The 26,267-nt window shown below is 46.0% G+C and overlaps 1 long non-coding RNA gene across 1 annotated transcript in view; it reads right to left on the reverse strand.

The window, feature by feature from the left end:
- Positions 1-5,172: 5,172 nt before the first annotated feature.
- The window catches only part of LOC135050697 (uncharacterized), a 33,016-nt gene continuing 11,921 nt past the window's right edge, over positions 5,173-26,267 (reverse strand). Inside the window, exons 2-3 of the long non-coding RNA XR_010241749.1 lie at positions 8,812-8,885; positions 5,173-5,687 (exon numbers count right to left, since the gene is read on the reverse strand). This is a non-coding gene — a long non-coding RNA (uncharacterized LOC135050697). The remainder of the gene's footprint in view (positions 5,688-8,811; positions 8,886-26,267) is intronic.

The raw sequence follows: 26,267 nt of genomic DNA on the forward strand, positions 1-26,267 counted from the left end.
GGATAGGGACAGTATTTTACTGACTATAGAGCAGTTAAAGGATGCATTTCTTTATATGCGAGATGCACAGAGAGATATTTGCACTCTGGCATCAAGAGTAAGTGCGATGTCCATATCTGCCAGAAGAAGTTTATGGACGCGCCAGTGGTCAGGTGATGCGGATTCCAAACGACATATGGAAGTATTGCCGTATAAGGGGGAGGAATTATTTAGGGTCGGTCTATCGGATCTAGTGGCCACGGCAACGGCCGGAAAATCCACCTTTTTACCCCAGGTCACCTCCCAGCAGAAAAAGCCGCAGGCTTTTCAGCCGCAGTCCTTTCGTTCCTATAAGAACAAACGAGCAAAAGGACATTCCTATTTGCCCCGAGGCAAAGGAAAGGGTAAGAGACTGCAACAAGCAGCTCCTTCCCAGGAGCAGAAGCCCTCCCCGGCTTCTACAAAGGCGTCAGCATGATGCTGGGACCTTACAAGCAGACTCAGGGGCGGTGGGGGGTCGCCTCAAACATTTCAGCGCACAGTGGGCTCACTCGCAGGTGGACCCCTGGATCCTGCAGGTAGTATCTCAGGGTTACAGGTTGGAATTCGAGAAGTCCCCTCCTCGCCGTTTCCTAAAGTCTGCTTTGCCAACGTCTCCCTCCGACAGGGCGACGGTATTGGAGGCCATTCACAAGCTGTATTCTCAGCAGGTGATAGTCAAGGTACCCCTCCTACAACAGGGACAGGGGTATTACTCCACGCTATTTGTGGTACCGAAGCCGGACGGCTCGGTAAGACCGATATCCCTTACTTGGACGATCTCCTGATAAGGGCAAGATCCAGAGAACAGCTGGAGGTCGGAGTAGCACTAACCCAAGTAGTGCTCCAACAACACGGGTGGATTCTGAATTTTCCAAAATCCCAACTGATCCCGACGACACGTCTGTTGTTCCTAGGGATGATTCTGGACACTGTTCAGAAAAAGGTATTTCTTCCGGAGGAGAAAGCCAGGGAGTTATCCGATCTAGTCAGGAACCTCCTAAAACCAGGAAAAGTATCTGTGCATCAATGCACAAGAGTCCTGGGAAAAATGGTAGCTTCTTACGAAGCGATTCCATTCGGCAGATTCCATGCACGAACTTTTCAGTGGGATCTGCTGGACAAATGGTCCGGATCGCATCTGCAGATGCATCAGCGGATAAAATTGTCCACAAGGACAAGAGTGTCTCTGCTATGGTGGTTGCAGAGTGCTCATCTGTTAGAGGGCCGCAGATTCGGCATACAGAACTGGGTCCTAGCGACCACGGATGCCAGCCTGAGAGGCTGGGGAGCGGTCACACAGGGAAGAAACTTCCAGGGCGTGTGGTCAAGCCTGGAGACGTCTCTTCACATAAATATACTGGAACTAAGAGCAATCTACAATGCTCTAAGCCTGGCAAAACCTCTGCTTCAGGGTCAGCCGGTGTTGATTCAGTCGGACAACATCACGGCAGTCGCCCACGTAAACAGACAGGGCGGCACAAGAAGCAGGAGGGCAATGGCAGAAACTGCAAGGATTCTCCGCTGGGCAGAAAATCATGTGTTAGCACTGTCAGCTGTGTTCATCCCGGGAGTGGACAACTGGGAAGCAGACTTCCTCAGCAGACACGATCTGCACCCGGGAGAGTGGGGACTTCATCCAGAAGTCTTCCACATGATTGTGGTCCATTGGGAAAGACCAATGGTGGACATGATGGCGTCCCGCCTCAACAAAAAACTGGACAGGTATTGCGCCAGGTCAAGAGACCCTCAGGCAATAGCTGTAGACGCTCTGGTAACAACATGGGTGTACCAGTCAGTGTATGTGTTTCCTCCTCTGCCTCTCATACCAAAAGTACTGAGAATTATACGGCAAAGGGGAGTAAGAACGATACTCGTGGCTCCGGATTGGCCAAGAAGAACTTGGTACCCGGAACTTCAGGAGATGCTCACGGAAGATCCGTGGCCTCTACCTCTAAGACGGGACCTGCTTCAGCAGGGACCGTGTCTATTCCAATACTTACCGCGGCTGCGTTTGACGGCATGGCGGTTGAACGCCGAATCCTAAGGGAAAAAGGCATTCCGGAAGAGGTCATCCCTACCCTGGTAAAAGCCAGGAAGGAGGTGACTGCACAACATTATCACCGCATTTGGAGAAAATATGTTGCGTGGTGTGAGGCCAGGAAGGCCCCGACGGAGGAATTTCAACTGGGTCGATTCCTACATTTCCTGCAAACAGGATTGTCTATGGGCCTCAAATTAGGGTCCATTAAGGTTCAAATTTCGGCCCTGTCGATTTTCTTCCAGAAAGAATTGGCTTCAGTTCCTGAAGTCCAGACTATTGTAAAAGGAGTACTACATATACAGCCCCCGGTTGTGCCCCCAGTGGCACCGTGGGATCTTAATGTAGTTTTGGATTTTTTCAAATCCCATTGGTTTGAGCCACTCAAATCGGTGGATTTGAAATATCTTACATGGAAAGTAACCATGCTACTGGCCCTGGCTTCAGCCAGGAGAGTGTCAGAATTGGCGGCTTTATCGTATAAAAGCCCATATCTGATTTTCCATTCGGACAGGGCAGAACTGCGGACGCGTCCTCACTTTCTGCCTAAGGTGGTTTCAGCGTTTCACCTGAACCAGCCTATTGTGGTGCTTGCGGCTACTAGCGATTTGGAGGATTCCAAGTTGCTGGACGTTGTCAGAGCATTGAAAATATATATTTCAAGGACGGCTGGAGTCAGAAAATCTGACTCGCTGTTTATACTGTATGCACCCAACAAGCTGGGTGCTCCTGCTTCTAAGCAGACGATTGCTCGTTGGATTTGTAGCACAATTCAACTTGCACATTCTGTGGCAGGCCTGCCACAGCCTAAATCTGTCAAGGCCCATTCCACAAGGAAGGTGGGCTCATCTTGGGCGGCTGCCCGAGGGGTCTCGGCATTACAACTCTGCCGAGCAGCTACGTGGTCAGGGGAGAACACGTTTGTAAAATTCTACAAATTTGATACCCGGGCTAAGGAGGACCTGGAGTTCTCTCATTCGGTGCTGCAGAGTCATCCGCACTCTCCCGCCCGTTTGGGAGCTTTGGTATAATCCCCATGGTCCTGACGGAGTCCCAGCATCCACTAGGACGTCAGAGAAAATAAGATTTTACTTACCGATAAATCTATTTCTCGTAGTCCGTAGTGGATGCTGGGCGCCCATCCCAAGTGCGGATTGTCTGCAATACTTGTACATAGTTATTGTTACAAAAAAATCGGGTTGTTATTGTTGTGAGCCGTCTGTTCAGAGGCTCCTACGTTTGTCATACTGTTAACTGGGTTCAGATCACAAGTTGTACGGTGTGATTGGTGTGGCTGGTATGAGTCTTACCCGGGATTCAAAATCCTTCCTTATTGTGTACGCTCGTCCGGGCACAGTATCCTAACTGAGGCTTGGAGGAGGGTCATAGGGGGAGGAGCCAGTACACACCACCTAGTGGTCAAACTTTTAAATTTTGTGCCCTGTCTCCTGCGGAGCCGCTATTCCCCATGGTCCTGACGGAGTCCCAGCATCCACTACGGACTACGAGAAATAGATTTATCGGTAAGTAAAATCTTATTATCATATCCCAACCCAGCTAAAGGGCTGAGGGCAGCCACACTCACAGTCTTTCCTCCAGGCTCGGCCTCACTAACTCAGTCACTGTATTCTGGCTCAGTTCAGAACAGCTGCTACAATCAGGTAGGAGGACCTCTCTACCTGATTGTAGCAGCTGTTCTGAACTGAGCCAGAATACAGTGACTGAGTTAGTGAGGCCGAGCCTGGAGGAGAGACTGTGAGTGTGGCTGCCCTCAGAGAGAAATTCCTGAAGTGACAAGAGGATCTTAAAGGAGAAATGCCCTATGCTGCTAACTTTATCAGAGACACGGCACTGTTCATATAAATTCAAATTGGAGCACAACAGAAACTTTATTACCCTTTAGCTGGGTTGGGATATGATATACAGTATATGAAAGAAACCGCGATAGGAGTGGACATCGCTGACTTCAAGTAAGCATACATGTACGATTCTATATCGGACGATTAAGAATATTTAAAGATACCATTATATGTATTGATTCAGCTTTTCAGCGTAAGCACAAAAGTGAGCATCATGTATTTTTGAGACACACGTTGTGGGTGACCCTTTAACGTTTATCGACACGGTTTTGAGGGCGACTATAACACGTTTTTCCAAGAGGTCATACAATACAGTACAGGTTGAGTATCCCATATCCAAATATTCCGAAATACGGAATATTCTGAAATACGGACTTTTTTGAGTGAGAGTGAGATAGTGAAACCTTTGTTTTTTGATGGCTCAATGTACACAAACTTTGTTTAATACACAAAGTTATTAAAAATATTGTATTAAATGACCTTCAGGCTGTGTGTATAAGGTGTATATGAAACATAAATGAATTGTGTGAATGTAGACATACTTTGTTTAATGCACAAAGTTATCAAAAATATTGCCTAAAATTACCTTTCCGGCTGTGTGTATAAGGTGTATATGAAAGATAAATGCATTCTGTGCTTAGATTTAGGTCCCATCACCATGATATCTCATTATGGTTTGCAATTATTCCAAAATATGGAAAAATCCGATATCCAAAATACCTCTGGTCCCAAGCATTTTGGATAAGGGATACTCAACCTGTACTACACATTGGAAAACTCTTTTTGTCTCCACCTGTATATATATCCTGCGGAGGGTGCCTGCATAAGATTGCTTTTAGAAGACGCTTCCCAGGACCCAATAAAGATACCTTTATTTGCATGGACCTGACTTTTTGAAAGTAAGGTTTGAAGTGAGCATCACCTTCTCTGATCCCTACACAGTTTGGGTGATCCCATACACATTTTCATCACTATATATGTGGAGAATTTGAAGATCCCCCGTACTATTTCTTTGACCCTTTGACTTTCATTATCAAGACTATACTACACATTGGGACTTCCTTTTTGTTTCTCTTTCATATGAACATTCTTCTCTGATGAGCCCACATACTGGTGAAGATAGATGAACCAGTCTTAGGAAGAAGTTGACGGCAGATATCTTTAATTACCGTTAAAGATTGGCGCAATCCGATACCACCATTTTACCCTGTAAACTTGATGTAGGTGTTTCATCACCGGAGAGCTCCTCCGGATTCCTGGTGTATTGCTGCAATAATGCTTCATACATCTGCAATGTCACATGACGTGTTCAGCTGGCCTCTGCTGCTGGTAAAGTCATTGAAATCTGGCACCTTGCTTATACAAACTTAGCAAGTGGAGGTATTTTGGTTTGGTGCACTAGTGTTTGCCCCAGACTATAAAATATTCAAAGCAATGAAAAAATGAAGATTCATGTAACAGATGAAGATGTACACTATAAGCAAAACATTATGCCAAACTGTGTTCAATTTCTCATAAGCGATGAGCTGCAGGCAATTCACCACCAAGGAAGCATTTATTATTGAGTAGCCCCAATAAGTCCATAAGCATGGTCCTTTCTTAGATCATCTACTTGTGCTCTGTGTGAGGCTAGCCAGGTCCATCTCTCACTGGCCACTTTGTCGTATGCCATCCCCCTGAAGACAGTTCTGCAGATAGGAGACTACTGACTGGTGCAGGTTGCGCTGACTGCCCTTTGACAGGAAGAAATGGTCCTCATCAGGGTAAATCTGCAGAGCGAAACAACAGTCTTTTATTTTATATTACTTTATTAAAATGACTTGATTAGATTGTAGTGTTATTGATTGCTACACAATCATGGAACTGGATAAGAATAATATTTTTGCAATTTTGAGGTATAAATGAAGCTTATCCATCATACACTGTATTGTACTGTACCTCCAGTTGTTCTGATCTCTTCAACTCATTTTACTTCATAACAATGGATGCTCTTTAAGGTGCTGAAGTCACTGCATTGCTCAGTTCATTTGTAGAACTGAATATATATATAAATATGGGATGCATTAAGGGACCATGTGACCCAAAACTGAAAACTCCGCTTCAGTGTACATTATGTTTTCTTATAATACTGACTACAACATACCTAGGTCACGCCCTTCCCCCTGTTATGGCATGCCCCCGATGTTAGAAACAATCCACTGACGCCTCTATATTCCTTCAGGACACTAATGTAACGTGGCGTTTACTAAGGCCATGAATCCACATACTGAGTGTACTGAGGTCTGAGTAATAGCAAAATAAGTGAGATAAAGATTTTGGGTGAAGAAAAAGGGAAGCGATCAAAATAACGGCAGTCAGTGTCCTGTCAGTCAGGAGACCGACAGCGGATTCCCGACACATCCCGGAGGTAAGTACAGAAGTTGGGGTTAGGCACTGGGGGAGGGTTAGGGTTAGGCTGCGGGAGTGGGGGAGGTTAGGGTTAAGCTGTGGAGGGCGAGGTTAGGGTTAGGCTGCAGGAGGAGGAGGTGAGGCTAGGGAGAAAATACTTACCGGGATGTGTCGGGATTCTGGCCGTCGGAATCCCACAGTCATAAAGACCGACATGGGTGGTGTTGAGCAAGAAAGGAGGGAGGCAGGGTATGGGCTGAGTGCCTGAGAGGTGTGCTGCTAAGGAGAGAGGGAGGTGGGCGGGGTTGGCTGACCTCAGTGGCTTGTTGGCAAGCTCCAGATGGGGAAGGGGGAATTGGCCCTATGTCATTGCAGCTGCCACTAATATGTGGTGGCGCCGAGTTGGGGTAGGCGGGTACTAATCACCCGGGCCCAGGCTACTGGAGGAGCCCAGCTGGGGCCCAGGTTTGCTGCTCCACCCCCCTTCCCCGAATATACTGACAAGCTGTACTGGGAGGCGCCATGTTTCCAGTGACAACTTTGGGAAGATGGCTGTCGCACTTTGAAAGCAAAGACTCTGGCACTGTGCTTTGCTCTCTAGTGCACATGCTCCATCTTCCCAAATGTTACTGGGAAGATGGCGGCGGCCGAGGAGGAGTGTCCCGCTTCCCGAGCAAACAAAGCAGGAAGCGAGTGCCCTCCCCCATGCCTTACCTGCCCCCTTTAAATAAATGGTGCCCCCTGTGCAATTACAGTACTAGTTTATTAAATTCAATTTTTTTTTTGGGGGGGGAGGGGTCTCGCTGGGCGTAGATACCTATTTATGCCATGCCCCTGTTACATTGCCGGGGCCTGGTGTGGCTCTCTACGAGCATGCTAAGAGAAAGCAGGGCCTCCACTCAGCTCTACTGCGCAACTGTGGAGGCAGAATTTAAGCCCATTATAGAGTACATTGCACTTGCCCATCCCTACATTTGGGGAAATATGATGAACGGTAATTTGTCAAAAAGCTCAAATTTCTGGTGTTTTTTGCAGCAGGATGTAGAGCTCTATTAGTAAGCCTTAGATGGAGATAAAGTGGACAGAGATAAAGGACCAACCAGTCAGCTCCTAACTGCCATGTTATAGGCTGGGTTTGAAAAATGACAGTTAGTAGCTGATTGGCTGGTACTTTATCTCCGTACTTCACCCCCATCCAAGGCTTAGTAAATAGACCTCTTAAAGAGGCAATGTTGTTTAGTGGAAATACTAATTTGTCTTCCATTTCATTGTGCTCTGATTTATTTGGGGGTGACCACAGTGTGATGTGTCTGGAATCAAACATGCACTATCAGAGGATGGTCTCCCTCTCTTATTCCTCACTAAGGGGGTAATTCAGAGTTGATCGCAGCAGCAAATTTGTTAGCAATTGGGCAAAACCATGTGCACTGCAGGTGGGGCAGATATAACATGTGCAGAGAGAGTTAGATTTGGGTGGGTTATTTTGTTTCTGAGCAGGGTAAATAATGTCTGCTTTATTTTTACACTGCAATTTAGATTTCAGTTTGAGCACACCACACCCAAATCTAACTCTCTCTGCACATGTTATATCTGCCCCCCCTGCAGTGCACATGGTTTTGCCCAACTGCTAACAAATTTGCTGCTGCGATCAACTCTGAATTAGGCCCCAAGTTGTGTATGTTATGGGTACAGTATAATAGTTAGGAGTTTGGTAGTCATTTACAAATTATAAAAGCTTAGTGATAAAAGCTTCGTAGTAACTCTTAATTTTAAGCTGCTTACAGCACAATGCAATGCAAGTCATATTTTTCCTTGCCACTGATATCTAATAGTATTGATAAAACATTGTAATATCAATCAATAACTACTCTGAACACTAAGGGACAGATCTTACCAATTACTCACTATAGTTAATATTCTCTATTGTTTAAAGTGTCTGAAAAAAAAATTCCTGACAGTCATTGCAACATAATATTGGCAAAGCTTCAATCTATCCAAGTATAGTCAGCTATGAACATTAAAATTATTCAATACCTGTTATAAAGTACATTTTATGATATTGCATTATGTTACCTATTACGCCCCTTACTTAAAACACAGGTCTACATGAGTATAATATGCAGAGAGAGTCATATGGTGGAATTACCACAATTTAACACAATTTTGTGTTGATAATTTAACTGGTGATAAAGGAAGATATAAAGGGATCAATTCAAACAGATGTGATACAGGGGTAATACAGGCACTGTGCCATTGGGCCCGGCGCATGGCGGTAGTGAGGGCGCTGTAGCCTGTGCCATTGGTGAGCGAGTTGCTATAACTATACTGTAATTAAGGGTAGAGGAGATAATGTTTGCATTTTTTTTTTAACAACACTGCAGTGGAAAGTCAAAGTAAAACTGAGCAACACATGTACCTTCAACGTTCATTCAAATCATCACTATTTCAATTCATAGGTTTAGTTGTCCTTTAAGCAAATATAGTAATAAAAGTATGTAGACATACCCTACTGGTGACATTGGCTCCAGCCTGGATCAGACGACTTAGTAGCTCAGCTGTGTGCTGGAAGTGCACGTTGGCTTTTAATTATAGAAAAGGCACACAAATAAATATATAGGTTGATAGATACACAAAGCCATGAACAAATATGCAGAATTAATTTCCTAATGAAAATCTAAGCATGGCTGACTAGGGCGAGGAGCAGACATTTTCAAAGGTATTCAACAGCTTATAAATAATACCACCTAGTTACAGTAATTGCTTGTTATTGAGGACCAAACACCTTGTACTGAAACAATAAATAACACATTCAGGTATGGGAAGGACGCTGTGTACTGTAGTTTGCCAATATGTTAATATTACATTAATCACATGTCAGTAAACCTGGGTTTGGTACATGTTCATAAACCTTTCAGTGCAGATTTCTATGGATATAATCCTATTTTATCTTAGGAACTAGAGACATTGGGGCTTCTGATAAGTTTTTAACACATTTGCATCACAAAAGTGCTGACGTAAAAGATGTAAACACAACCAACTGTAATTGCTTATACAGAGGGGTGGATTGGGCCATAGGGCTCACCAGGAAGATTCCTGATAGGCCGACGTGTCTGCAGGGCCTGTTTTGTGTGTTGTCATGTGCCCCCCCCCCCCCCCCCCCCACATGACAGACAGCCCACCACACTCCTTACACTGCATTATCCCCATTCATTCTGTTTTTACATCTCTTCAGTACAATAACTCTGCCATCCAGCGATGCTGCCATTGCTACATGGCATGTTATACCTCTTGTGCTGCCAATGTCGGGCCACTTCTACAAAGTTTTACACGGCCACTTTTAGTTCCCAGTTCACCCCTGGTCTCAGACACAACTGCAGCAAAAGACGCAAGGATGGCCGCAACTGCATACAATCAGGCCCTATAAGAAGCGACTCCACCCCCTCAACAGATCCCTCCCCCTCATCAGACCACACCCCCTTTAGGGTGCTTCCATAAATTTCCTGGGCTGGCTTTTCATTCCAATCAGGCCCTGCTTCTATATGCCAAGTTGGACTCACTGCAAGATGCGTGTAGCTCTGTACTGTAGTGAAGCCTCTTGTATACACCAGGCATAATTCTCCCTCCCACATACAAATAAAAACAAAAAGCAACTATCAAATTCAGAAATAAATCTTCAAATCAGCCATTTAGAAGCTGTTAGCTAGTGTATTTGAGAACAGGCCCCCAGGCTAATTGCAGACATTGCTGCATCTCTGTGCGTATGCCTCTGTTTGCAATATTGAAAACATGCCTTTACTATACTTTGGGGGAAATGTGTCAAATCTACCGATAATAGCTCATTTGCGTCAACACTGGCATTGCGTACAAACATGAATGAAGCCCACTCATTGGAAAACGTGCAGCAGCTGGCTACTGACACTGTGTAGAAGCCGGCACTCCAGACATGGCAATCTCCGGGGGCATCCCGCATCTCCCAGACCCCTCGAGTGATGGAACAGGGGTCGGGACTCATAGCCACGACCATCCCATGAAGCCACAACGCTTTTAGTGTTTGTAACCCGTGTCATGAAACCATGCCCCTTTAATGACCACACCTCCAACCCACAAAGTCACGTCCTATTTTGGCAGCCGCAGCACCGGGTGTCAAAGTGGTAAGTGATGCCACTGACTGTAACATCTACTTGTATTATACCTGATGCTTTCAATAAAAAATTTTTTTAAAAACCCACCAGGCATAAATAAGGAGATTTATGGAAGACTTACCATGGTTAAATCTCTTTCTGTGAGGTACTCTAGATTCCACAGGGAATACATCGGGGTGTAGAGTTTGATCTTGATCCGAGGCACCAACAGGCTAAAGCTTTGACTGTTCCCAGGATGCACTGCACCGCCTCCTCTATAATCCCGCCTCCAGGCACTGGAGCTCAGTTTCGTCAGCCAGTCCAATGCAGCAGCAGATAAAAGAGATGGCAGATGTTAGTCACATAGACACACATTCTCACGAAAGGAGAAGGGACCAGCGGCTAATGCCATACAAACCCAAAGAAGCTAAGTGCGTCAGGGTGGGCGCCCTGTGGAATCCAGTGTACCTTGCAGAAAGAGATTTAACCATGGTAAATCTACCATTAATCTCCTTTTCTGCAGCGGGGTACACTGCACATAGGCTTGTGCAATCACCATTCGAATCCATCTAACCAAGGTTTGCTTATTTGCAGGCCAGCCACGTTTGTGAAAACCAAAAAGTGCAAAATGGGTATCTGATTTCCTGATAGAGGAAGTCCTCTCCACATAAATACGGAGAGCCCTTACCACATCCAAAGACCGCTCTTTGGAGAATAAACCAGAAGAGATAAAAGCCAGAACCACAATCTCTTGGTTAAGATGGAAAGATGATACCACCTTAGGTAAATAACCGGGACGAGTTCTAAGAACTGCCCAGTCATGGTGAAACATTAGAAAGAGTGGACGACAGGACAAAGCACCTAAATCCGACACCCTACTAGCAGAGGCAATAGCCAGCAGAAACACGACCTTAAACGTAAGACATTTAAGGTCCACAGACTCAAGAGGTTCAAATGGAGACTCTTGCAGGGTATTCAAGACAATGGACAGATCCCATGGAGCCACAGGAAGGACATAAGGAGTCTGAATCCGTAAAACACCCTGAGTGAAAGTATGAACGTCAGGGATAGACGCAATTTTTCTCTGAAACCACACCAACAAGGCAGATATATGAACCTTGAGGGAGGCCAGACGAAGGCCTAAATATAGGCCTTAATGCAGAAAAGCCAAAAGCCTGGAAGTTCTGAACGAATAGGCATCATAATTCTTAGCAGCACACCATGTGAAGTAAAAGTTCCAGACCCTGTAATAAATCATACATAGTTTGAATAACCGCCTCAGAGAATCCCTTGGCCCTCAGGAGTGAAGCTTCAAGAGCCACGCCGCCAAAGCAAGTCTGTCCAGGTCCGGATAGACACAAGGGCCCTGAACGAGGAGGTCTGGGCGTTGAGGAAGTAGAAGAGGACGCTCTATCGATAGATCCTGCAGGTCTGAGAACCAATACCATCTGGGCCACGCTGGAGCGAATAGAAGTAGCTTTCCTCTTTCTTGCTTGAACTTCCGCAGTATCCAGGGCAGGAGTGACACTGGAGGGAACACGTATGGCAGCCGAAAGTTCCATGGAATTGCCAGTGCATCCACGAACGCTGCTTGAGTATCCCTTGTCTTTGAACTGAAGACCGGAACCTTGTGATTGTGCCGAGATGCCATCAGGTCTGCATCTGGTAGGCCCCACTTGTCCACTAGGAGTTGAAAGACTTCCGGATGAAGACTCCACTCTCCGGCACGAACGTCCTGATGACTGAGGAAATCCGCTTCCCAGTTGACTCTGAGAATGCTGCTGATATTACTGGCAGATGGCGTTCCGCCCAATGGAGGATTTTTGATACTTCCAGCATTGCCATGCGGCTTCGAGTGCTGCCTTGATGATTATTGTACGCCACCATGGTGGCGTTGTCTGATTGCACTTTAACAGACCTGTTCTGTACCAGAGGCAGGGCCAGTGTAAACGCATTGAACACTGCCCGCAATTCCAGAATGTTTATTGGGAGGAGAGATTCCTCCTTGGTCCACAGACCCTGGATAGAGTGTTGCTCCAACACCGCGCCCCAACCTCGCAGACTGGCATCCGTTGACAAGAGGACCCAGTTGGTGATCCAGAAGGGACGGCCCTTGCTCAGCTGTTGGTCCTGTAGCCTCCAGCTCAGTGACAGATGAACCTCCGGAGTCAAGGAGATCATTTGAGACCTGATCCAATGAGGCAGGCCATCCCACTTGGAAAGGATTAACCTCTGCAGAGGGCGGGAATGAATTGAGCGTACTCTACCATGTTGAACAACGATACCATGAGGCCTAGTACTTGCATCGCCGAGTATATCGACACTCTTGGGCGAGAAAGGAAGCATCTGATCCTGTTCTGAAGTTTCAGGACTTTATCTAGAGACAGAAACAATCGCTGGCTGTGCGTGTCCAGTAGTGCCCCCAGGTGCACCATGCTCTGAGCAGGGACCAGTGAGAACTTTTTCCAGTTGATGAGCCACCTGTGGGCTTGTAGGAATTGGACCGTCAGTTCCAGATGACTGAGGAGAACATCTTGGGAGTTCGCCAGGAACAGCAAGTCGTCCAGATATCGCAGGATCCTGATTCCCTGATGGCGGAGAAGGGCCGACATCATGGCCATGACCTTGGGGTGAAAATCTGAGGGGCCGTGGAAAGTCCAAATGGCAGGGCCTGGAATTGATAATGTAGGTTGCCAATAGCAAACCGCAGATATTGCTGATGCGATATGGCAATAGGTATGTGCAGGTAAGCATCCTGTATGTCCAGGGATACCATATAGTCTTCGGGTTCCATGGCCATTACAATAGAGCGCAGAGTTTCCATACAGAATGTGGAAACTCTCACAAATTTGTTCAATGATTTGAGGTTGAGTATAGGAAAGAAGACCCATTTGGTTTCGGAACTAGAAACAGAGTCAAATAGTATCCCCTTCCTCTCTGGCACAGAGGTACCGGCACTACCACTCCTGTATCTAGGAGGGATTGTACAACCAAGTGTAGAGCTTGCCCTTTCAACAGATCTGAAGGGATAACCGTTGAGCAGAACTGGCGAGGGGGACGCCTCTTGAAAGAGATTGCGTACCCGTGAGAGACAACTTCCTGCACTCAAGCATCCGAAGTGGTCTTTAACCAGGCCTGGGTGAACTGCAGAAGTCGGCCTCCCACCCTGCGGGAGGCCCGCCCCGTCATGCAGCAGGCTTGTCTTGTTTGGAAGCAGGCTGACGGGCGGCCCAGGATTTTTTATGTTTGAGCTTAATGGTTTTGGAAGCACAAGTCTGTCTCGGGTACGCCTGACCTTTTGCTTTCCCTGGAGGTCAAAAGGAATGAAAAGTGGTACTCTTAGCCTTTGGCGCAGAATGATTAGTACTTGGGAGAAACGCAGTCTCAGCAGTCGCCAAGTCAGTCACAATCTTGTTTAGATCTTCCCCAAATAGGATGTCTACCTTAAAAGGGAACACCTCCAAGGTCTTTTTGGAGTCCAGGTCCACCTTCCAGGACCTCAACCACAGAATTCAGCGAGCCAGGATAGACGTAGTAGACGCCTTGGCCGCCATAACACCTGCCTCAGAGGCCGCCTCCTGAATATAGTGGGAGGCTGTGGTAATATAAGACAGATATCGTTTGGCAGTGTCAGAAAAATCCTGAGCTAGCTCATCCTCAATTGCCTCAACCCATGCTTCAATCCCCTTCGCAGCCTAGGAGGCTGCTATAGTGGGTCTATGTACAGCACCGGTAAGAGAGTAAATAGACTTCAGGCAACCCTCCACATGCTTATCTGTCGGTTCCTTCAGTGAGGTGACAGTGGTGGCAGGCAGAGTAGATGACACCACAAGACGGGCGACATGACAGTCCACTGACGGTGGAGTTTCCCACTTGTTTCTCAACTCCGCAGGGATAGGATAATGAGCCTGCATCTTTTTAGACAGGGAAAATTTCTTTCCTGGAGACGACCAGGATTCCTGACGTATGTCAATTAAATTAAATTATTTGGAGAATCAGCTTAATAGTCTCCACGAGGTCAGGAACATCAACCTGGGTTGTAGATTCCTCATCAGAAGTGACTGTATCAGTGTCTGATGGATCAGTATATTCCCCATCCTCATCAGAAGAATTATCCGAAATATTATTGGATTGTGAGGAAGAAATGGCCCGCTTAGATGACCCCTTGGTCCCAATGGGGCGTGGGGTAGACTTTTGTCTAACCAAAGATTGATTCAATTGTTGTAACTGGGTAGACAGAATGGCCGCCCAGGGGGGATTAACTACAGGGACATTATGTGGCTGTAATGGCACAGGAGGTCCCACAGGGGGTGTAAGACGTGTCACAAGCATACTCAGCATACTTGAGAACGCTGCCCAAGGTGGGTCCTGATTGGCCACAGGTGCAGCGGGTTGACTGGGAGGTGTATGGCACCCTATATTGACCTCCACCGTGCACTGAGATAAGTTTTTTTATCCTTCAGACTCAGCTATTTATTGTTGTTTTTATTTTTAATTTTTATTTGTAATTTTGTTCAGCTCCTTTGTGATATTAAATATATTCTTATTAATACTGGCTTTTAGGCTCCATTTCTAAACAGTCATATAGAACATTTACCCTGTATCACATTTGGTCGCCGTACCTCGACTCTTTAGATAGATAGATAGATAGATAGATAGATAGATAGATAGATAGATAGATAGATAGATAGATAGATAGATAGATAGGAGACCCTGACGCACCTAGCCCCCAGGGTACAAAATATAGTGATAACAAGTAGTGTGATACACGAGAATGAGATCCACACAGCAGCTGCAGGCACACTCAGGGGCAGATGTATTAACCTGGAGAAGGCATAAGGAAGTGATAAACCAGTGAAATGTGCAAGGTGATAAAGGCACCAGCCAATCAGCTCCAATATGTAAATTAACAGTTAGGATCTGATTGGCTGGTGCCTTTATCACCTTGCACATATCACTGGTTTATCACTTCCTTATGCCTTCTCCAGGTTAATACATCTGCCCCTCAGTCACAGGTACAGTGCAGAAGTTATTACAGATAAACAATAAAACTGCACTGGACTAGTAAAACTATATATAGATATGTATGAATATAGAGAAAAGCAAATGGAGCACTCACCAGTCTTTGCATAGGTGTAGATATCAAATTTGAAATTTTATTTCTCCAGACAGCATAGATAGCACAGCATGACTGTTTGCTACAGTCCAATAACTTGGGCTTGGGCTTTTTTCAAAGTTATTGGACTGTAGCAAACAGTCATGCTGTGCTATCTATGCTGTCTGGAGAAATAAAATTTCAAATTTGATATCTACACCTATGCAAAGACTGGTGAGTGCTCCATTTGCTTTTCTCTTTAATTGGATTCTCTGGAGGGAATCCATGGATGACACCCCAGCTGCTGTATTGAGGATATAAACGTGAGTGCGACTTGCCCTTCTTCTATGTATGAATATAGATATAACAATGCGCAGTAGACACTGGATGTATATCACAGAATACTTGTACTAAATATTCAGATAGCAGTACACTTGTTCTTAACTAACACTGTCTAAAATGACATGTAGAATACTTAAGAGTCTGTAAATGCACAGCGCTGATGAGACAGGCGGCTTTACAGAGGAGACAGAGCCCTGCAGTCCCGGAGATCAGCTCAGCTTTTAGTGATGATGGCGCCAAAATCTCTGTCAGGGAGTGAGGGAGAGTGTAATGAAGCTCCAGGGCGGGAACACTAGCAGTAGATGGCGCCCGGAGCTGGGGAGGGGCTACAGGTCAGCGCCTTATTCCCTATGCTGGTCCTCACCACCAGGTACTGTGGAGCCTATGTAAAACGGATTTTAGTAAATCTGACCTGTGCTCCCTGCCTTGGTGTATATAGTGGGGTCCCTGTGCAGTACAGTGTCCATGCCAGCGGCGCGGTCTGTCTCCTGGGACCGACACCGGGTCGCAATTTACCGGCGGGTCCCACCTGGGGGACCCTCTTTCCTCTTCCCTGATGTGCAGCCACGCGATCCTGCAGAGTCAGCGGTGGTGTGCCTGATGACCGGTGCTCCTTCACTGCAAGTACCCGGGTACCCGGCCGCGGGAGTAGGCAGCGCTGCTGGGGAGGAGATGGAGCAGCAGCACAGAATGTCAGAATGACATAAGCAGTGCTGCGGCCCTTGAAGTCTTCTTAAAAAGCTCTTTTCAGGGCTGCCTAGCGCAGCCCCACCTGTTAGTGACCTGCTCTGCAGGCACCAACTTACAAACTGTGCTCCAGTACCTGGAGGCGGGGTTATAGAGGAGGCGGTGCAGTGCATCCTGGGAACAGTCAAAGCTTTAGCCTGTTGGTGCCTCGGATCAAGATCCAACGCTACACCCCGATGTATTCCCTGTGAAATCCAGTGTACCCTGCTGCAGAATGCTGCATTTTACAGTATATTTAAAATGCAGTATTTTGAATTAAATGCATAGTTCAAAGTTTGAATTCTCCATTCGTAATTCTAGAGAATGGTTCAAAAACCATTCTGAAACAAATCTGACCATCTCTAGTAATGACTTGTAGTAAACATAGAACCCAGGTCTTCTCACTTTCAGGATTTAAGACACAAATGAGGTTTAAATAAGCAAGATTTTAGAACAAAAACAGAGATTGATGTTAAAGTGGTAGTATGCTGAAGTAAATTTTCTGTTCTTAATGCCATTCACATTTCCAAATCCCAAAACCATGAATATGAGCATCCTCCTTGTTATGCATGATGCAGATAAGTGCAATTGAGCAAAATGAAATGTGATGACACCTGTAGCTTTTCTAGTAAGGGCACGTATCTGGGTGGTATCTTTTCTGATCTTCAGGTATATACTGTACTGGTATCTGCTGCTTAGCATAATGAGACGGGCAGACATGCAGTATTACAGAGCTACAGTAAAAAATGCATTGCAAGCACATTTGTTCAAGCATGGCCATAAAAGGATCTGATACAGAATGTCTACTGTGTAAAAACTCTGTATTCCATACATAAAATATAAAAATTCAGGTTTTCATCTCTACAATCTCTATAATCAGTATGTAAGTCATTGGGCCACCATAAGGGGGCTTGGGGGCAACACATGTAATGGTCATTCAAGGCATACTTGCCCAATTTTCAGGTAGTCCCCCCACACCCCTGGAAGGGTAGGTGGATTTCCCACATCCCGCCCACTTCCTAATGAATAATAAGCTGAATCTCGGGTCCATATGGAGAGGCTAAAATGATGTGAGAGCCGGTCCCACCCACAAAGCTGTCTGCTGCATCTCCTCTCCAGGCTTCTCACATAGAGGAAATAAATACCGTTGGCAATTATGATTCAAGGGGGCCGAGTGCTAATGACATTTTACTGAATGTTTTCTCACAACTTGATGACCAATTGTACCATCAGTTTGTCTCCAGTCCTTAAATCATAATAGATGAGTTATTTACAAAGGTATCAGTGCATTTTTGGACTCCAGAAAAATGTCTGCCTCTAGTACAACTCAGTCATCAGTAGTGCCATGCTGTAAGGTGGAAGTTAATTCAGATGACACTGATGTGCTCCAGACTTTAATTAGCAACTTACTCTCAGTAGAATGAGCAAGCATAGATAACTACTTATATGCCACATACAGGTACTTTACTGATTGAGCCATATTCCCGCATACTGGAACTGGATGCTATTCACTCAGATCATACGTAATTCATTTCCATCGACACACATTTTAATTTCCTTGCAATTATAAAAATTGCTAGACCTTAATTCCTATGTTAATGTGCTGGGCCAAATACAGTAGTTTAGGCAGCTCCTTTTTACATGATACTTGAGTTGTTGCCTTTTTATGTTAATCACATATATTTCTTCTAAGCATTGGGGGTTATTCAGAGTTGGTTGCAGATTTTGCTAATTTAGCAAAATCTGCGATGACTAAAATAGTATGCTGGGGTCCGCCCAGCAAGTCTCAATTCCTCAAATAGAGTTCGACTCCTGACTACGCAGCATGGCTGCGCAGACAGGCACTTCGCTGCCAAGTTTCCAATCTCAGGAAATGCAGGTGACCTCATTTGCCGGCTCCGAAAACGGCCACGATGCGCCTGCGTTTCCTGGTGTTCTCACCCCCTCACCATCCCCCCGGACGCCCGTCACCTGTCAATCATGATGCGAATGCATCCTTCCGAACGCGGTCGCATCATGGTGGCACACGCACTGCTCCCACAGCGCGTGCACAGGCGACCATAAATCGGTTGTTTGCAATTTTCATCCGTCATCCGGCTGAAACAAGGTCTGAATAAGGCCCTTTGGGGGACATGTACTAAGCAGCGATACAAGTGGAGAAGTGTGCCAGTGGAGAAGTTGCCCATGGCAACCAATCAACTGCTCTGTATACTTTATAGTATGCAAATTATAAATGTTATGTCATTGCTGATTGGTTACCATGGGCCACTTCTCCACTGGTACACTTCTCCACTTTTATCACTGCTTATTACATGTCCCCCTTAGTCCGTTATCCTCCCTTCCTCATTACCTCATAATGTGCACACTTGTCCTATGGTAAAGAAAATGTAACTACAATTCATTCATTTTATTTTGATTGATTTTTTTCAGGTACAGATCAAGCATTAGGCCTATTCAGATTGCGCCTAGGGCTGGCTGGGGCTGAAATTTGTCTTTTACTCTGTAGTCTACACAGTACATATGTCTGGCTTCTCTCACTAATATCATCTAATAATGTTTGTTCTCAAGTAAAATGTAAACTAAGTGGAGTAGGGGTATTCCAGAGGAACTGTTTATATGAGTAGGTACAGGAAACCAATGTCAGTCCCTCCATTGGTTACCTGTACTCTACCGCATTCAATATAAAATACTTTTACTCACACACAAGGCCATTAACCAAACTACACCAACGTACATCACTTCGCTTATCTCAAAATATCTCCCAACCCGACCTCTTCACTCTTCACAAGACCGCGTCTCATACACACTCATTACTCACTCCCACTCACGATTGCAGGACTTTCATCGGGCTGCACCCACTCTGTGGAATGCCCTACCACGCACAATAAGACTCTCCTCTAGTCTCCAAACCTTCAAGCGTTCCCTGAAAACTCACCTCTTTAGGCAAGCATATCAAATTCCAGAACCGCCCACATAACTTTCATATACCTTCCTCTCAAATTGCATCCACTCTGTACAGTCCACACATATCCTCACATGTCTTCTCATTCTTCACTTTCCCTTCCTCTCGAACCCGGTTCATCATTGCTGTATGACCATATCATACAACCCTCCAAGAACCTTTGCAATCTGGCAAACAACTATGCAATAGATAGCACATCTCCTTGTGTACACATGCCTATTTCCAAATATATTGAAAGCTTGCGAGCAGGGCCTTCCTACCTCTATGACTGTTTGTTATCACCCAGTTTGTTATTGTTATTTCAAATTGTAAAGCGCAACGGAATTTGCTGCGCTATATACGAAACTGTTAATTAAATAAATAATATGTGTATGGTATAGTGAAATATATACTGTGACAGGTCCAGCAGGGACTATATGTTCTCTGTAAAAAGGGTCTATCTAGTTTACAGTATGTGGCATATGCACCAAATGATGTGTGTCTGCAGGCCCTATATTTACTGTTTAGCCCTAACTCTTCAGCTTACTGATGTTTATATGAAGCTAGTCACATACAAGACCTGCATTACTATATATATATACACACACACACACACACACACACACACACACACACACACACACACACACACACACACACACACACACACACCATATTGTATATAAATTATCATGATTGTAATACAGTTGAATGCTTTGCTCTAGTAACAGACATTTTGTTGATGCACTAATATGCTTCAATTAATTTAATCCATTATTGTGGATTCAGTTGACTGATACAATCTTTTTATCATTAACTCTCCAATCAGTTCTGTCATTTACCAATGTTTGTGCCCTACTAATGAGCTTGTATCTCTTTAGTGTGCTTTATCTCATGCCAATATTTCAAATTGAATATTAATGAATACATTTGAAGATTTTTTATTTTATTTATTTGACCCCACACCTTTTATTATATGAATCCAATGGAATGCTGTAACCTTTCTAATTATATAATTACATTGAGCGTTCATTAGGCCTCATGTGCTTCTCTTGTTCTTCACTGCCGTTGAATGACCAAATCCCTGGGCATAGCTGTAGTGGGTGCAGGGGGTGATATTGCTATGGAGCTCATTGCCTTACCTGAGGGGGACTTATAAGCTCTCATATAAATGGTGGTCTCTATCTCTCCCACTGTAAAACTCCACACTGATCTGATCGATCGCATGTGGTCCCATTCCACCCTCACATAGCTAAGCTAATCAGTGACCCCAGAACTGTCTGAGAGTAGGCTTCTCCTTGATTACAGCCTTTGTGAAGTGAGCTCGGGGGGCTGTGTGAGCTCCAAAATTAGGACTATCCCAGACATATACAGTGTGCTGAAATTAAGTAGATCTCCACACAAAGTGGAATTTCCTGCATTATGAAGTGTTCCCTACAGATAGGAGCTGGTTTGTCCCTGCCCCCACCTCCTTTGTCTTTTGGCTTACTGGAAACTGCAAACTTCTCAGTCCTGAAGACCTTGAAGAAGTGGGACTGAAGTTAGGCTGACCATAGTATCCCTTTAACCTGGGACACTCATGAATTACACAGTGTCACGATCCGGGTATCTGGACGCCATTTCTTACCCATCAGATGCCTCCTAAGGCTGGCTCAGCGCTCCAGGACTGGATCCCATCTGTTATCCTGATGTGTACATCCCTGTATCCTCTCCTGTCACTCTGGGACGCTGTCACAGTAAACGCCATATTACACCTGGCATGGCGTCTCCAGCGGCCTTCGCCGCCGTCCCTGAACTTCTGCATGCAGAGTGTCTGAGTGGCGATTACGTCAGCCGCGGCCTCCGCTGTGTCCGCGTGGTTGGATGTGCATCTGTCAGCCTGGCGCCTCCTGTCTCCAGTGGCCGGCGCCGCCATTACTGTTTTCATTACCACATGGATTACAAACCAAACTTCCCTCCAAGTGTCTGCATGGGCGCAGCCATCTTGGATTCTGTCAGCTGATCATTTACTCCAATCTGTTGTCAGTATTGTGAATCTGCATAATTGCCTAGCCAATCCCTTCCTTGCTGCAGGTATAAATACACTGTGCCTGAGCAAGGAAGGCGTCAGTGCTTTGGTTGTCAAACCTAGTTCCTGTTTGTCTCTCTCCTGTGATTGTCTTCCAGGTTCCAGCTCCTGTCTCAAGACTTCCACCATAGAGACCCGCACCAGCATTCCACCTGCGGTGTAGCCTGACTCTCCAATCCATTGTGGATTCATCTGTTTCTAGCTACAACATTACCTGCTTCCAGCCCAGCTTCCAGCAGAGTACAGCTTCTCTTAAAGGGCCGGTGTCCTTTCTACACTTTACCACTCTCCACCGGTATTATTATTTCTCCGCTCTCAAGTTCTACATTTCAGCTCATATTTCATCGCTCCCAAGTTCATTTATTATTTAACTGGTTCCAGCCAGTATCCACTCCGTGCTAACAACAGTCTGGTTCCAGCCAGTATCCACAGCAGCCGTTTTATCTTCAGCAACCCAGCTTTTCCTGGAACACCAGCTGGTACAATCCTGGGTTATCTCCATTGCTACAGTCGGGCCTGGTAAGGACTTTCCATCTAGAAGATTATAAGAACTATCTCACACTACCAGTGCCCTGTGGCTCCTGCCATCCTGTAGTACCCAGAAACTGTATTTATTCTTTGCTGACTTTTACGTTTTCTTTTACTGCTGCTGTGTTGCGGAGTTGTCATAATAAACATCATTGACTTTTATCCAAGTTGTCGTGGTCACGCCTTCGGGCAGTTATTATTCATGTTACTTACATGTCCAGGGGTCTGATACAACCTCCCAGGTTCCGGTACATCTCAGCCCCTACAACTGAGGCTGCCTCCCGTCAGCTCAGGCCCTCAGTTGTGACAGTAAGCACTGACCTAATGAATCCAGCCGGAGACCAGGATCAAGCGGCCAGGCTGATGCAAGAACTGGCAGCCCGACTAGAACATCAGGAGGCTGCACAGGGCCACATCATCCGCTGTCTCCAGGATTTCTCTACTCGGCTGGATGGGATTCAGACAACTCTCCGTGGATCAGGCGCGTCTGGTGCGTCAACCACAGTGACTCCAGCTATAACCCCACCCACCTTACCCATTTCTGCTCCACGTCTTCATCTTCCAACGCCAGCAAAATTTGACGGATCTCCAAGATTCTGCAGGGGATTTCTCAACCAGTGTGAGATTCAGTTTGAGCTACAACCTGGCAATTTTCCCAGTGACCGTACAAAAATTGCCTACATTATTTCTCTTCTCAGTGGCTCAGCCCTTGATTGGGCATCACCGTTATGGGAGAGGTCCGACACCCTGCTATCTTCCTACACTGCCTTCGTGTCAACATTCAGGCGCATCTTCGACGAGCCAGGCCGGGTAACCTCAGCTTCATCCGAGATTCTCCGTTTACGCCAGGGGTCACGTACTGTAGGACAATATCTGATACAGTTCCAGATCCTGGCATCCGAACTGGCATGGAACGACGAGGCCCTGTATGCTGCATTCTGGCATGGCTTATCTGAGCGTATTAAAGATGAGTTAGCTACCAGAGACTTACCTTCTAAGTTAGATGAGCTAATCTCACTCTGCACGAAAGTTGATTTACGTTTCAGAGAGAGAGCAACTGAGCGTGGAAGATCATCTGCTCCAAAATCTTCTGCTCCTCCTCCTCGCCAACTGTCACCAACTAAAGATGAGCCCATGCAAATTGGCCGTTCCCGTTTAACTCCTGCTGAGCGCCGAAGACGTCTCTCCGAGTCTCTCTGTCTTTATTGTGCAGCTCCGTCTCACACCATTAATGCCTGTCCCAAACGTCCGGGAAACTCCAAATCCTAGCTCGCCAAGGAGAGGGCCGGCTAGGAGTAATGATCTCCTCTCCATCTCCTCAAGATTGTAATCTCCCAGTCTCGCTTCAAGTTGCTCAACGTTATCGGAACGTTATTGCCCTCCTTGATTCCGGAGCAGCTGGGAACTTTATTACCGAAGCCTATGTTAAACGGTGGTCCCTACCCACCGAGAGACTTCCTTCGTCCATTTCTTTAACTGCCGTGGATGGCAGCAAAATTTTTGATGCAGTTATTTCTTTAAGGACTCTACCAGTTCGTCTGAGAGTGGGAGTTCTTCATTCCGAACTTATTTCTTTTTTAGTGATTCCAAGAGCCACACATCCTGTGGTCCTGGGCCTTCCATGGCTCCGTCTTCACAATCCTACAATTGATTGGACGACTACGCAAATCCTGGCATGGGGTTCCTCCTGTGCTGAGACATGTTTGTTTAAAGTATTGCCTGTCTGTTCTTCCTCCCCCAGGTCGTCTGATGTTCCACCTCCTCCATATCAAGATTTCACGGATGTGTTCAGTAAAGCTTCTGCTGATATCCTTCCTCCTCATAGAGAATGGGACTGCCCGATTGATCTCGTTCCAGGGAAGGTTCCACCTCGAGGCCGAACTTATCCGTTGTCTCTGCCTGAGACGCATTCTATCGAGAAATACATTAAAGAGAACCTAGCAAAGGGGTTCATTCGACCTTCTGCTTCCCCAGCCGGCGCAGGCTTCTTTTTTGTAAAAAAGAAAGATGGTGGTCTGCGGCCGTGCATCGACTACAGAGGTTTGAACGACATTACCATCAAGAACCGTTATCCTTTACCCCTGATTACTGAGCTCTTTGACAGAGTTAGCGGAGCTACCATCTTTACAAAGCTGGACTTGAGAGGTGCATACAATCTCATCCGGATCCGTGAGGGTGACGAGTGGAAGACCGCCTTTAACACCCGTGACGGACATTATGAGTACCTCGTCATGCCCTTCGGATTGAGCAATGCTCCAGCTGTCTTCCAGCATTTTGTCAATGAGATCTTCAGAGACATTCTATACCGTCATGTCGTGGTCTATCTAGACGATATCCTCATTTTTGCCAACGATTTAGAGGAACATCGTTTTTGGGTTAAAGAGGTTCTGTCCCGTCTCCGTGTCAATCATCTCTATTGCAAATTAGAGAAATGCGTCTTTGAAGTCAAGTCCATTCCGTTTCTAGGGTACATTGTGTCCGGTTCCGGACTAGAGATGGATCCTGAGAAACTACAAGCAATCCAAAATTGGCCGATACCCTTAACCCTCAAAGGGGTCCAGAGGTTCTTGGGGTTCGCCAACTATTACCGAAAGTTTATACGAGACTTTTCCACCATTGTGGCGCCTATTACTGCTTTCACTAAGAAGGGTGCTAACCCGTCCAAGTGGTCTGAAGAAGCCATGCAAGCATTTCATCTTTTAAAACAAAGGTTCATCTCTGCGCCTGTTCTGAAACAGCCTGACATCGACTCTCCTTTAATCTTAGAGGTGGATGCCTCCTCCGTTGGAGTAGGAGCGGTGTTATCTCAGAGGGCTAAAGATGGCCATTTACACCCTTGCAGTTTCTTCTCCCGGAAGTTCTCCCCAGCTGAGCGCAACTATGCCATTGGCGACCAGGAGTTGCTAGCCATCAAGCTCGCTCTAGAAGAGTGGAGGTATCTGTTGGAGGGAGCTTCTCATTCAATCACCATACTTACAGACCACAAGAACCTTTTATATCTGAAAGGCGCACAATGTCTCAACCCTCGTCAGGCCAGATGGGCACTTTTCTTTTCCAGGTTCGACTTTAAACTCCAGTTCTGTCCGGGCTCTCAGAATCGCAAGGCCGATGCCCTTTCCCGCTCATGGGAGCAAGAAAATGAGTCAGAGTCTTCAGACAAGCATCCTATTATAAATCCGTTGGCATTCTCCACGGTAGGGATGGACTCTACGCCCCCATCAGGGAAAAGTTTTGTGAAACCGATGCTAAGGAAGAAGCTCATGCATTGGGCCCATGCTTCCCGTTTTGCCGGACATACAGGTATCCAAAAAACCCTGGAGTTTATCTCTAGGTCCTATTGGTGGCCAACTCTGAAAAAGGACGTCTTGGAGTTTATTGCATCTTGCCCAAAGTGTGCTCAACATAAGGTATCCCGCCAGTCGCCTGCGGGGCAACTGGTTCCACTATCTGTTCCCCGTCGACCTTGGACCCATTTGTCGATGGATTTTATTACAGATTTACCCATGTGCAACAAGTTCAATACCATCTGGGTGGTAGTTGACCGGTTCACCAAGATGGCACACTTCATTCCTCTCACCGGTCTTCCGTCAGCTTCCAAGTTGGCTCAAGTATTCATACAAGAGATCTTCCGACTCCACGGTCTTCCTGAAGAAATTATCTCAGATCGAGGAGTTCAATTCACAGCCAAATTCTGGCGAAGTTTATGTCAAGTCCTTCAAGTCAAGCTAAAGTTTTCCACGGCTTACCATCCTCAGACCAATGGTCAAACCGAGAGGGTGAATCAGGACTTGGAGGCCTTCCTCCGCATCTATGTGTCCTCCTCTCAAGATGACTGGGTTCAATTACTTCCCTGGGCCGAGTTCTGTCATAACAACCAGTATCATTCTTCATCTGCTTCAACACCATTCTTCACTAACTTTGGATTCCACCCTAAAGTCCCTGAGTTCCAACCGCTTCCAGCAACTTCTGTTCCCGCAGTGGATATCACCTTGCATCAGTTTGCCAATATCTGGAAGAGCGTACGATCAGCTCTGCTCAAGGCATAGTTCAGGTACAAGAAGTTTGCGGATAAGAAGCGTCGAGCAGTTCCTGCTCTCAAGGTGGGTGATCGGGTATGGTTATCCACGAAGAATTTGAGGT

This window comes from Pseudophryne corroboree, chromosome 2 (assembly GCF_028390025.1).
Source record: "Pseudophryne corroboree isolate aPseCor3 chromosome 2, aPseCor3.hap2, whole genome shotgun sequence".
NCBI lineage: Eukaryota > Metazoa > Chordata > Amphibia > Anura > Myobatrachidae > Pseudophryne > Pseudophryne corroboree.